Here is a 13,822-nt window from a genome sequence, read left to right as displayed (position 1 = left end):
TTTGCAGATCACTTAGCATATATATATTTTTTTATACGAAAGAAGTAATATTCTAAAAAAAACAGCAAACCACAATTAGTATCACAATGCCCCCTAAAAAACAATTAAAATTCATGAAATAAAAGAAGAAAAAAAAATAGGGAGTGAAGAACCACTACGCACGGCGACGTGAAGCACACGGCGAGGCCTCGCTGCCTTGAATCCTTGCCAAACCCGCACACGCCGACGAGCATCAGCACATCTGCCACGCCCGTCGCGTCATCGATGAGCTCAGAAGCCGTTTCGACACCCCATTACCGGCGACCCGCCGCCCGGAAACCCCGGGTCTGGCCGGACGGCCGCCTGCATCGGTTGGGACGACCGACAGAGACCGGCTTACCCCACTCCGCGTCCCCTCAATATAATCACACTCCCACATGCACTCATTGTTTCCAGCTCACATTCTGCTGCTCCTCCTGCAGAGAAAAGATGGCCGGCTTGCCAAACCTGGCGCTGACACATACCCTACTCCACACGTCCCCGTCAAGGCTCCTGATGAGAAACAAAGCCTTCCTTGTGTCAAATCCGTGTCCCTCTCTTCTTTCGCTTCTAGGGTTGCTTCAGCTCCTGGATCTCCTTTCCCTGCGTTTGAAAATAGCAATAAAGAAAGAAGGAAAACAAAAAAAAACATGTACAGTAGAAACGATTAATCACTCATTCCTTTGGAGTTTCATTATTAGGGTTTGTCTGTGCCCGATCCGGATCTTTGTTAATTTGTAGAACTATAAGAAAAAACTTTGCTGGCCATAGTAAAGAAAGACAAATGGTTAGCTGACCGTAATAGATGATGGATGTTAAAGCTTTTGATGTTTAAGCAAGAGATGAAGAAATCAGAGTGGTTTTAGAGCGAATCAAAGGGCAAGATCTTGCGCAGGACCACGCAGCCTGGCCATAAACCAGCGCATCGACGTCCAAACCTATCCCGTCTCTTGTTTTTTTTCCTCTTCTCCCTGATGACTATACGAACGACCAAAGCACCGATAGGTGAGCACGGCGATGCGGTGTCATATGGAAGTGTTGCGCGGTCTTGAGCAAAACCATGTGCCACTGAGAACAAGAACTCACCGACCAACCCTCACTGCAAGGCTGCACACCAAGCACCAAAGGGGGATCAAGAAAAAACAAAAAAACTAAAGGCGACATTAAAACGGAAGACGGCGACAGCGAGGTAAATGAACAAGGAAATATAAAGCCGGAAGGTTGCAAGGAGGAGGGCCATGAGCTATCGAAGTGGGTGCGCCTTTAATTTGTGAGGAGTGCGATGGTGCTTCTTGTGCGAGGGATTTATAGAAGCAGGCCACTAAGATCCGAACAGGTATGTCGTCAAAGAAACAATGTATACAAATCGAGAAAAGATGTATTTTATACATAACCAATGAATCCTCCGGTGGAAAAGAAAACTGATGACTTTGAGAGATGTGTTTTGGATTTAGTTGGGTATGAAAACGTTGATTTTCTTCGTTTGTATGTGTGTGCGAGTTTTGATTTTCTTAAGGAACCATATTAATCTCTTGTCACAATTTTTTTGTAGGTTTGCTTCATGTATCCGTTTCAATAATCAAGGTGAGACTTTGGTATAACAAGCTACGTAAAAGAGATAAGAGAGAATTATCAAAATTGACCGGATCAAATCATCAAATCAAATCAAATTAGTTTTAGGATTATTCTAATAATTCTGTTATAATTATTAGAATAATTCTCAGAATAATTTTTAGAATTATTCTGTTATTTATTAATTGGTTAATTGACCGAGTACTTGTTTAAACCCTATATATATTGTATTGTCTTGAGGGTAAGTATCAACAAACAATAAGATTAATTATTACTCTCCTATTTTATCTTCTTTCTATTCTTCTTTTAACATGGTATCAGAGCCATGATCCTTCGTTCATTCTCTTTCTCTTAATTCTCCCTCACAAATCCCCTTCCCTTCCTTTTTCTTTTTCTGCTGCCGTCCAAGACAAAAGAGGAGTTTCTTTTTTTTTTGAAACCGTAAAACAAGACGACAAAAAGGGCTTCTTCTTTTGTGCTACCGCCGCTGTCCACCGAACGTCGACCAAACCTCGACGTCGACAACAAGTGGTTGCTCCAGCTAAGGCCTCTATTTCCTCCAAGAGGAGTTTCTCCAGGCGAAAGGTCCCCTTTCCGGCGATCCAGTCTCTCTACAAAATAAGTTATTTTATTTTAGATGTCAAATACTCAACACTATCAAGGAGGCCAAAAACAAAATTCCGTCCGATGTCAAATTTGTCGCATCATTAGCCATACTGGAAATCTATGCCCTAAAAGATTTGATTACTCTCGGGTAAAATGTCAAATTTGTCACATCATTGGTCATCCTGGAAATCTATGCCCTCAAAAATTTGCCTCAAATTTCATTGGTGGTTCTACAGTCTCAAGACAACCGTCTATTTCACAAGCATATCCTAAAGCTCTCTCATCTGTGCCTACTTGCGGTAAAACCCAGAGTTTTTATCTACTGATTGGTATATTGACACTGGAGCAACTCATCATGTCACATCGGATTATAATATCCTTACAGACGTAATGTCATATTATGGCTCAGATACGGTTCAAATAGGCGATGACTCAGGTTTGCAAATTGCTAATCTTGGAAACACATATATTCCTTTTTCTAATCGAACTTTTCACATGCACAATATCTTTCATCTTCCATCTTCCATCTATCACTAAAACTTTACTTTCTACCCGTCAATTTTGTCTTGATAACAATGTCATTTTTGAGTTTCATCATAATCATTATCTTATAAAAGATAAAGGAACAAATGCTATTATGTTTCATGGGAGAATAAAAAATGGCCTCTACTATCTTCAAAGTTCTTCAATCAAAGCTTTTGTTGGTGAACGCATAAATAAACCAGCTTGGCATGCTCGACTTGGTCATCCTTCTTTTCATATTGTCCAATCAATCATCAATAGGTATGGTTTACCTACTTCCATTACCTCCTCTCCATCTCATTCATGTAGGGCATGCATGGAATCTAAAAGTCATAAGCTACCTTTCTATTCATCCGATTATGTTTCTAATTTTCCACTTGAATTAATTCATTCTGATGTTTGGGGCCCTGCACCTGTTTTATCTAACCAAGGTTTTCAATATTATGTTACCTTTATTGATCATTTTAGTAAATATACTTGGCTCTATCCTATAAAAAGAAAATCTGATTTATTGGATATATTCTGTAAATTTCAAAATCAAGTTGAACGATATTTTAATCGTAAAATACTTTCTTTTCATTCTGATTGGGGAGGTGAATATTAAGCTCTCCATTGTCATCTTGTCTCTTGTGGAATTGTTCATCGAGTCTCATGTCCTTATACTCCAGAACAAAATGGTTCTGCTGAGAGAAAACATAGACACATAGTCGAAACTGCCTTAGCTCTTCTTCATCATGCATCAGTTCCACGTAAATTTTGGGATGAAGCTGTTACTACTGTTGTATATCTCATAAATCGACTCCCTACTCCATTGCTCAATCATAAATGTCCTTTTGAAACACTTTATAATCAAACTCCTAATTACACTTTCCTTCGAATTTTTGGTTGCGCATGTTATCCATGGTTACGCCCCTACTCTAAACACAAACTTGACTCTCGTTCACTACAATGTGTTTTCCTTGGTTACAACAATTTGCACTATGGTTATCGTTGCTTACATATACCAACAGGTCAAATTTATATTTCACGACATGCTACTTTTGATGAGACTCTATTCCCTTTTTCAGTATCTACTTCGATCTCTCCTCCAGATATAGGTGGCACCTTCTTAATACCACCTAATATTGTCAGAAATGATGACATCCTAGGTCCTGCTCCGCTCTCTAATAACTCCCCTATACCATTAGAATCACCTCAGGATGCTGCTCCAATCTTGGAAGCCTCGCCGGTCAAAGATAATATGCTCTCTAGTTCTGAATCCTCGGATAATGCAAGTCCGTCATCTACATCACCATGTCAGCGTACTTCCTCATCACCATCAACAAGTGATTCAGATGATAATACTCCTCGTCGCATGCTTCCCATTAGTGATATTTATGAACGTTGCCCACCAAATGCGACTCGATATCCTCTTCCACGGGCTCTAGTGGTTTCTTCAAAATCTATTGAACCAACTTGTTTTACGCAAGCCAACAAGGATCCAAATTGGCGTAGTGCAATGGTTACAGAATTTGATGCACTTCTTCGCAATGGAACATGGAGTCTAGTTCCACGCACTTCCTCAATGAATGTTGTGGGCTCTAAATGGGTATTCCGTCTTAAGTATCGAGCTGATCGCTCTCTTGAACGATACAAAGCTCGACTTGTAGCCAAAGGTTTTAGTCAGCAACCAGGTATTGACTTCAATGACACTTTTAGTCCAGTCATCAAGATTACATTTGTCAGACTATTATTATCGATAGCTGTTAGTTCCAATTGGCCTGTACGCCAATTGGACATCTCAAATGCGTTTCTCCATGGTCATCTTAAAGAAACTGTATTTATGGAGCAACCACCTGGGTTCATTCATCCACAATTTCCATCTCATGTTTGCCAACTTAAGAAATCCTTATATGGTCTTCGACAAGCTCCTCGTGCATGGTTTCATCGACTATCTAATTGGTTACAATCTCAAGGATTTTCTGGATCAAAGACTGACTCATCTCTATTTCACAAATATAATGATGGGTCTATGATATTTTTTCTTATTTATGTGGATGACATCCTGATAACCGGTAATGATCACAAGGGCATTATAACTTTATTAAGTATTCTCAATCAAGAATTTCCTACCCGAGATTTGGGCATTGCTCGTTTTTTTCTTGGTATTGAGCTTATTCCACATGAGGATGGCTATCTTCTCTCTCAGAGCAAATACATTACTAGACTTCTTCAAAGAGCCAAAATGGATGGAGCATGTCCGGTCTCTACACCAATTGCTATAAACAACTCTCCATCTTCATCCTCTCCTGCTCTGTCTGATCCACAAATTTATCAAAGTATTGTTGGAGCCTTACAATATGTCACTATCACACGCCCTGATATTACTTTTGCAGTAAATCGTGCTTGTCAATTCATGCATGCTCCAACTGAACAAAATTGGGATAATGTAAAAAGAATACTTCGCTATCTCAAAGGTACTATTCTACATGGTCTTCTTTTATATCGTCAATCGTCTCGAGATTTACATGCTTATAGTGATGTGGATTGGGCAAGTTCTCCTGAAGATAGACACTCTACTAGTGGATATGCAATATTTCTTGGACGAAATCTTATCTCATGGAATTCGAAGAAGCAACCTATGGTATCTCGTTCGAGTATTGAGGCAGAATATAAAGCTATAGCAAATACAACGTCTGAAATTATTTGGCTTCAATCACTTCTCTCTGAACTTCATCTTGCATCAAATATTGCACCAAAAATTTGGTGCGACAATATAGAGCAACATATCTCACAGTAAATCCAATCTTTCATGCTCGTACAAAACATGTGGAGATTGATTTTCATTTTGTTCGTGAATGTGTGGCAACTCAACAATTATCCGTCTCTTATATCTCTGCTAAGGATCAAATTGCTGATATCTTTACTAAGCCATTATCCAGACAACGTTTCAACAAATTAGCAAGCAAACTCAACGTCAAAGATCTCCCGTTAAGTTTGTCGGGGGGTAAAAGAGATAAAAGAGAATTACCAGAATTGACCGGATCAAATCATCAAATCAAATCAAATCAAATTAGTTTTAGGATTATTCTAATAATTCTGTTATAATTATTAGAATAATTCTCAGAATAATTTTTAGAATTATTCTGTTATTTATTAATTGGTTAATTGACTGAGTACTTGTTTAAATCCTATATATTGTATTGTCTTGAGGGCAAGTATCAACAAACAATAAGATTAATTATTACTCTCCTGTTTTATCTTCTTTCTATTCTTCTTTTAACACTACGTCCATATGTGAATATTACTTGCCCTTTATTTTTCTAAATCTAATAAGTGACTAGTTTAGTTCTCTAAAAAAATATATTAGGGGTTTAGAATTTAAGACTTAACTGTAATATATTATTGAGATTTTTTTTCTTTAATTAGTAGCAGACCTGAGAATATTGGTTGTCAAGATAGGCCTCCATATTATTTCCTCGATTTATCCTGACAACCGATGAGAAATTTCCATGGAGTCAGGTTGGTCATCTCAAGTTCGACGTTACCTGACCTGATTAATCTTTATATATATATATATATATTTAAAAGGGTCTCTATTGGTAAGGATTTACTCCCAGCAAAATTAACAGATTATGTGATGGTTTATTTGATTTCTTAATTTACCTTTCTACGTATGACTATAAAGTCGGACGTATAAGGCGTCGAAGTTAGCGTATGACCTTTTATAGAAATATAAAAGTCTCTGTAGGAATGCTGCAATGGCTAGGCCTTCTAACGAATAATCAAAGGATCTAAGGTTTAAATTTCAGTTGTGACGCACTATAAGGTATTTTAACAAACTTAATGTTGGTTGCTACTCGGAAAACCTATAGGTTCCACTGTACAAAAATTTTGTACAAAGGTCTGAACCTTTTCCTAGCTACCATGTGTTCTTTTAAATTAAATTTTGGATCGCCTGCGGAACTTAATACGTTTGATCCAAAACTTAATCTATTTGTTCTTTTAGGTTTTGACTTGGATCTCCTGCGGAACTTTACACGTTTGACCCAAGTCTCCTTAAGTTATTAATTCCATTAAATATTAATTTCCATAATTGGTTCCCAGTACTGACGTGGCGAGGCACATGACCTTTTTGGATATGGGAGCAACCACCACCGACTAGACAAAACCTTTTATAGAAAGCTAATATTTAATTTCTTAAAATAACTTTAGGTTAACCAAAGAGAACAATCAAATCACAAGGAAAAGAAAAAACAAAAGAACACAGCATTGAAAAAACATATTCGAAATTCTAGAACGTAAGCCTCTTGTATTTGGTATTATTTCCATAAATAACTAGTATGATGCGGAAATAAAAATTACTAGTTATACATTGTAGAAAAACCTCTTGATCTTCTATCTATTCCTCTTCTAACCTCGGACGTTGTGTGGGCAACGATCTACCGAGATGAGAAACCACCAACCACCTTCTTCTCCTCCAAGCAAGGTTCGGCCACAAAGGAAGAACTTCACCAAAGAAGAAAACCAAAATACTAACCAAGCTCCAAGAGATGCTAGCTTTCTCTCCTTCTTCTTCTTCTTCTCCAAGTAGTATCCGGCCACCACAAGAACTCCAAGAGGGATGAAATATTCGGCCACCACAAGAGGAAGAGAGGGAGAGGATGATGGCCGGCCACAACACCAAGGAAAAGAGGGAGAGAAAACAATAGAGGTTGTATCTATTGAAGGCACCCTCACCCCTTCTTTTATATTCCTTGGCCTAGGCAAATTAGGAAATTTAATTACAATAAAATTTCCTTAATTTTCCTTGACATGAATTAATTGAGAAAAATAAAATAAAATTTCCCAATCAACTTGTGATGGCCGGCCACAATCAAAAGAGCAAATTAGGAGAGTTTCAATCAACAAATTAAAACTTCCTAATTTGTTTCCGAAAATTTTAAAAAATAAAATTTCTCTTTAAAAATCTTTTCATGGTTAATAAAAGGAAATTTCTATAATTTTAATTTTATTATCATGTGAATAGTTTTAAAGAGAAAATAAAATATCTCACCAATCTACAAATAAGGAAAGAGATCTAATCTCTTTCTTTAATCTTTTGTAGATCTTTTATAAGAGAGATATTTTTAATTTAAATTCTCTTTAATAAATTATTTCTTCCACATAATAAAAATTAAAATTAAAATTCCTTTTTAATTTAATTTGGCCAGCCCCCACTAGCTTGGGCCACCCAAATTTATACCTAGGCCGGCCCTAGCTTGTTCCCAAGCTAGCTTGGCCGGCCCCTATTGGGTGGGTATAGAAGGTGGGTATAGGTGGGTATAGAACTCTATAAATAAGAGGCTACGATAGAGACCGAGAGGAGGAATTGGTTTTGGTCTCTCGATAAAATTAAGCCCCGATCACACAACTTAATTTTATCAATGATAATTCATTCCACTAGAGAACTATCATTGAACTACCGCACCAATCCCAAATTACATTTTTGGGCTCCTTCTTATTATGAGTGTGTTAGTCTCCCTGTGTTTAAGATATCGAATGTCCACTAATTAAGTGAGTTACTGACAACTCATTTAATTAATATCTAAGTCCAAGAGTAGTACCACTCAACCTTATCGTCATGTCGGACTAAGTCCACCTGCAGGGTTTAACATGACAATCCTTATGAGCTCCTCTTGGGGACATTATCAACCTAGTATCTCTAGGACACAGTTTCCTTCTATAATCAACAACACAAACTATAAGTGATACCATTTCCCAACTTATCGGGCTTATTGATTCATCAAACTAAATCTCACCCATTGATAAATTAAAGAAATAAATATCAAATATATGTGCTTGTTATTATATCAGGATTAAGAGCACACACTTCCATAATAACCGAGGTCTTTGTTTCTTTATAAAGTCAGTATAAAAGAAACGACCTCAAATGGTCCTACTCAATACACTCTAAGTGTACTAGTGTAATTATACAGTCAAGATAAACTGATACCTAATTACACTACGACCTTCTAATGGTTTGTTCCTTTCCATTTTGGTCGTGAGCTACTGTTTATAATTTAATATTATCTTCTGTATGTGACACCACATACTATATTATCTACAATATAAATTAATTGAACAACTACAACTAAATGTAGAAAATTTGACCAAATGTGATTCTTTATTCATAATGAATGTTTACAAAGCTTAGGCTTTCACACCCAACAATCTCCCACTTATACTAATGACTAAGTCGCCATATCTTCTACCATACATCTGATTCCCATTCCTCCACATGCCGATCGAAAGCTTTGAAGGGCCTTAGTGAAAGGATCCAAGTTATCTGCAGATGCAATCTTGGCGATGACAACTTCTCCTCGCTTCACGATATCTCGTATCGCGCCTATATGTTTACTTGCCTTATGAGCTCGTGGTTCCTTCGAGTTTGCAACTTGCATCGCTATTATCACAATAAATTGTGATAATTTGGCAAACCAGAATCACATCTAAGTCCATTAGAAAGTTCTGAGCCATACTGCTTCTTTATACTCAGCTTCCATGGTTGAGTCCAAAACGCATTTCGCTAACACTCCTCCATGAAATGGCTCCACCTCCTAAAGTAAACACATAGCCGATGTAGACTTACTATTATCCCTATCTGATTGGAAATCAGTGTAACCCACAGGGAGCAGATCGTTTGCTTGGTAAACTAGCATATAATCTCTTGTCTTTCTATACTTTAATATATGCTTTACCGCATCCAATGTCCTTGTCCAGGGTTACTCGATATCTGCATGACAAAAAAGATATCAGGTCTCGTACATAGCATTGCATACATTAGGCTTCCTACAGCCGAAGCATAAGGAACTGCTTTCATGTCCTCTATCTCTTTTGACGTCTTTGGAGACATCTCTTTAGATAGAGCTACTCCATGTCTAAAAGGTAAGAAACCTTTCTTGGAATCCTGCATGCTAAATCGAGCAAGGATTGTATCTATATATGAAGCTAGGCACAGACACAACATTCTTTTCTTACGATCCCTTATAACTTTGATCACAAGAATGTGTGCACAATCTCCTAAGTCCTTCATATCAAATTGTTTAGACAACCATACCCTTACGTCTGATAATACCTTGACATTGTTGCCAATTAACAAAATATCATCTACATATAGTACAAGAAATACCACCACGTTACACTTCTTGTATACACAAGACTCATCCGGACAATAAATAAATACGATCGATTACTTCATTAAACCGGATGTTCCAAGACGAAGCTTGCTTCAGTCCATAAATGGACCGATTTAGCTTCACTAGATGCTCTTTGCCTTTTCAATGAACCCTTCGGTTGTTTCATATGAATGTTCTCTTCAAGACTTCCATTAAGGAAAGTCTTGACATCCATTTGCCAAATCTCATAATCCATATGAGCAAATAGATAAGAGTATCCGGATAGACTTAAGCATGGCTACCGGTGAAAAGGTCTCCTCATAATCGATTCCTCTTTCCGAGTGTACCCTTTCGCAACAAGCCTAGCTTTGAAAGTCTCTACCTTCCCTGTCCCTCTTTTCCTTTTGTAGATCCATTTGCATCCAACGGCTTTTACACCATCGGTGGTTCTACAAGCTCCTGACCTTATTAGAGTATATAGACTCTATTTCAGAATTTATTGCATTTTGCCAAGATGTCGCATCTATATCTTGGAGTGCTTCGTCAGATGTTCGGATCGGGTTCATGTTTACCCGGATCAAGTCCAAGACTCTCCCAAAACATGAATCTTCAGTGGCTTACAACCCTCCCACTACGACGAGGCATGTGTGGTTGTGTATCATGTGTAACACGTGTTGCTCTCTTGTGGTACTTCATCTTGTCCTGACGTGTCCTCTCTAAGTTCTTCTAAAACAACTTTGCTCGGGCTTGTGATCCATTATATAGTCTTCTTCTAAAACCGGGCATTGGTGCTAACAATGACCTTGGTCTTTAGGACTATAAAATAAACCACCTTTCGTTCCTTTGGGATATCCTACAAATACGCGAACTTCTGACGGATTCTAACTTATCAAGATCCGAATATGTCTTAGACTGGGTTTTAGCCCATTCCACAATTCTATGGGAGTAGAAGAAACTGATTTAGAAGGTACTAAGTTCAGAACGTATACTGCTGTTTCCAGAGCATATCCGTAATTCTGAATAACTCATCATTGATCTAACCATCTCCATAAGAGTCCTATTCCTTCGCTCGCCACACCATTCTGTTGGGGTGTTCCAGGTGCGACAATTGGGATTGAATCCGGCCTCGATAAGTAATTCCTAAACTCTCCTAAGAGGTATTCGCCACTTGATACTTTTACCTAGTCGTTCTCCACATTAGCCTTGTATTCTTTGAACTTATCAAAGCACTCGGACTTGCGGCGATTAGGTAAATGTATCCATATCTTGAATAATCGTCTATGAAAGAGACAAAATATTCAAAGCCTCCTCGACGACACATAGACCACATAAACTCGAGTGAACCAACTCTAACACTTCTTTGACTCTACCTTCTACCCCTCCGATATGGTCATTTTACCTTCAAGCAAGATTCACAAGTTGGAAAATTTTTCCAACTCAAATGAACTCTAAAGTCTCTGCCTAAGCCTCCGAATCCTTAAGTTAATATGACCAAGCCTTAGATGCCAAAGATATGCTTGGTTCATTGAAGGTTCTTTTCTCTTATTAGAGTTAGAAGATGAGTTATAAATTTCCATGTTTTGCTTTGTGGAAGAAATTGGATTTAAAGTATACAAATTGCCAACTAATACACTAGAACATATAATCACTTTATTTCTTTTAATAACTACATCATTCTTGAAAGAAACCGAATATCCATCTAAAAAAGTTTAGAAACTGAAATTAAATTATTTCTAAACGGGTACATAAAGATAATTTCTTAAAATCAAATTTCTATTTCTACTAAAAGATAAGTAGACATCTCCATGCCACCTTAGTAGCATTGCCCATGTGTAATTTCTCCTTCAGATAGTCGGGTTTCTGGAACCCCGAGGAATTGCAGACATGATCGTGGCTCCGTATCTACACACGGTAGATAACATGCTAAACATGTTTCAACAACTGAGATATACCTTTGTTTTGGTTCCTACGAGACGATGAAGCCCAATGTCTTGAATGTCCTTCATATGAAGCACTTGCCTCACTTCTTCATTCCACTTTAAATCCTTTCACGAGATTTATTCATTTCTTGTCGAACCACCGACTTTCTTTCTTCTCTCTTTCGGTTTAGAAGTAGAACCATTTTCAAAGATAGTGAATTTGAGCATTGTGACGAAATAATCCTTTTGCCGCTAGTCAGTAGTTCCGCTAATGAATAAACCCTCTTATTCATATTATAGTTCGAAATGCCTCAAAACTTCTAGGTAGCGCTTAGAGGATCATATGATCCGGGTTCCCATCAATTTCTCCTCCAAGGATCCATCTCGCTTAGATAAACCATCATCTTTAGGATATGATCCTCACGGAGTACCTTGCATGGTGGTCACATTATCTTTCTCATGGCTTCTTGCCTAGAAGCCCTATCCCGATGACCAAAGAGTTCCTTGAGATTGTTCATAATATCATAGGTCATTGGTAAATCTTGATCTCGATGTTGCAATACATTTGACATTGAAGCCAAAATGTAACACCGCGCCATCTCATCTGCTTTTACCCATTTCCTATGATATTCAATCTCCTCTTGGGTAGATTCACCAATAGGTGCATCAGGGCAACGCTCACAAGATAAAATTTATAGCTTTCAGCAGTAAGAACAATGTCCAGGTTTCTTTTCCAATCTATGTAGTTTGGTACAGAAAGTCTATTCTGTTGAAGTATGATGGACAGTGGGTTGAAAGACATCCTAAGAATCACAAATAACTTTTGGTCAGAACTCTAAATTTAGAATAATATTGATTCCTCAAACAATACTATTTTAAATTAACCAACACCTCAAAACACCGTGAATTTTGTATGCCACGTTAGTGTGGACGTATACAAATTCAACATTTGTAAAAGGAGGGTTTTAACCCATTAATTTTATTATCTTGTCAACCTAACTTTTTGACAAATAAAATTAATAGTTGGTATCTTTTGGTCACACAAATAATAGCAGTGACTCCGATGGGGAGGATACTATTAGGTGTGTCTAAGTGTATACCATTACTTGACACTAAGTCCATTAATAAGATTATGCCTCTTCCGTTGGGGAAGATCACATGCTCTTAATTAACTTCCTATAGTCATCCAAAAATGGAAGTCTGTTCTAGTGATCCACAAACAAGCTCATCCGTTATGGAGGAAGGCACTCAGAGCCAACGCGCAAGCTTGTTTGCATCACTTACAAATCAGTAATGGAGACCATGGGATTTATTTAAAAATCCCTCTCCCACTTAGTTATTTATAAATGAGGAATTTTAACTATGCTAGCCTACTAAGCATGTAAACTAACACATACACACAGCACAATATAAAAGCAATAAATAGAAAATCTAATTTTCAACTATTATGGCTTTTATCTCTAGTTGTCCTCCGTGTGTTGTCATCCCAAGCTGCTGCCATATTTGGCCACTGCCACCGGGTCTAGCTGTCGCATCCATCTTGCTCCTAGTTCCGCTGCGCCTCTGGTCCTTAGAAGGTTCCACGCTTTGCAAGATTCGATCCGCGACATAAATAGAATTTTACATTTTTGATCCTATATTCCATAAAAGGAATGTACATGTATCTAGATCAAAAATAAAATCCTAATAAAACTAAATACAACTCCTGCTGTATTTTAATATAATCATGCACACACACATAAATGCCCTTGACATGTCCAAGGGTCCAATCACACACATAATAACTAAAAGCCATAATAGTTGGATCCTGCATCCACAAAGTTAGCACATCCTACTATTAACCTGCCTAAATTATGTATGACATGTGCATAATTAAACTAATACCAAATACACAGAGGCAAAACCCTAGCTCTGATACCGATTGTTGGTTGCTACTCGGAAAACCTATAGGTTTCACTGTACAAAAATTTTGTATAAAGGTCTGAACCTTTTCCTAGCTACCATGTGTTCTTTTAAATTAAATTTTGGATCGCCTGCGGAACTTAACAC

General features: G+C 37.7%; 1 long non-coding RNA gene across 1 annotated transcript; it reads right to left on the bottom strand.

Annotated features, from left to right (window-relative positions):
• LOC122020192 lies at nucleotides 1-1,505 on the bottom strand. The gene is made up of 2 exons (XR_006122150.1): nucleotides 1,105-1,505; nucleotides 1-779 (listed from the first exon to the last, which is right to left on the bottom strand). It is a non-coding gene; the product is annotated as an uncharacterized LOC122020192 (long non-coding RNA).
• Between the last annotated feature and the right edge of the window lie 12,317 nt (nucleotides 1,506-13,822).

This window comes from Zingiber officinale, chromosome 1A (genome assembly GCF_018446385.1).
Source record: "Zingiber officinale cultivar Zhangliang chromosome 1A, Zo_v1.1, whole genome shotgun sequence".
Taxonomy (NCBI): Eukaryota; Viridiplantae; Streptophyta; class Magnoliopsida; order Zingiberales; family Zingiberaceae; genus Zingiber; species Zingiber officinale.
The sequence above is the reverse complement of the archived record's forward strand: the minus strand, read 5'-3'. Positions and strand labels throughout refer to the sequence as shown.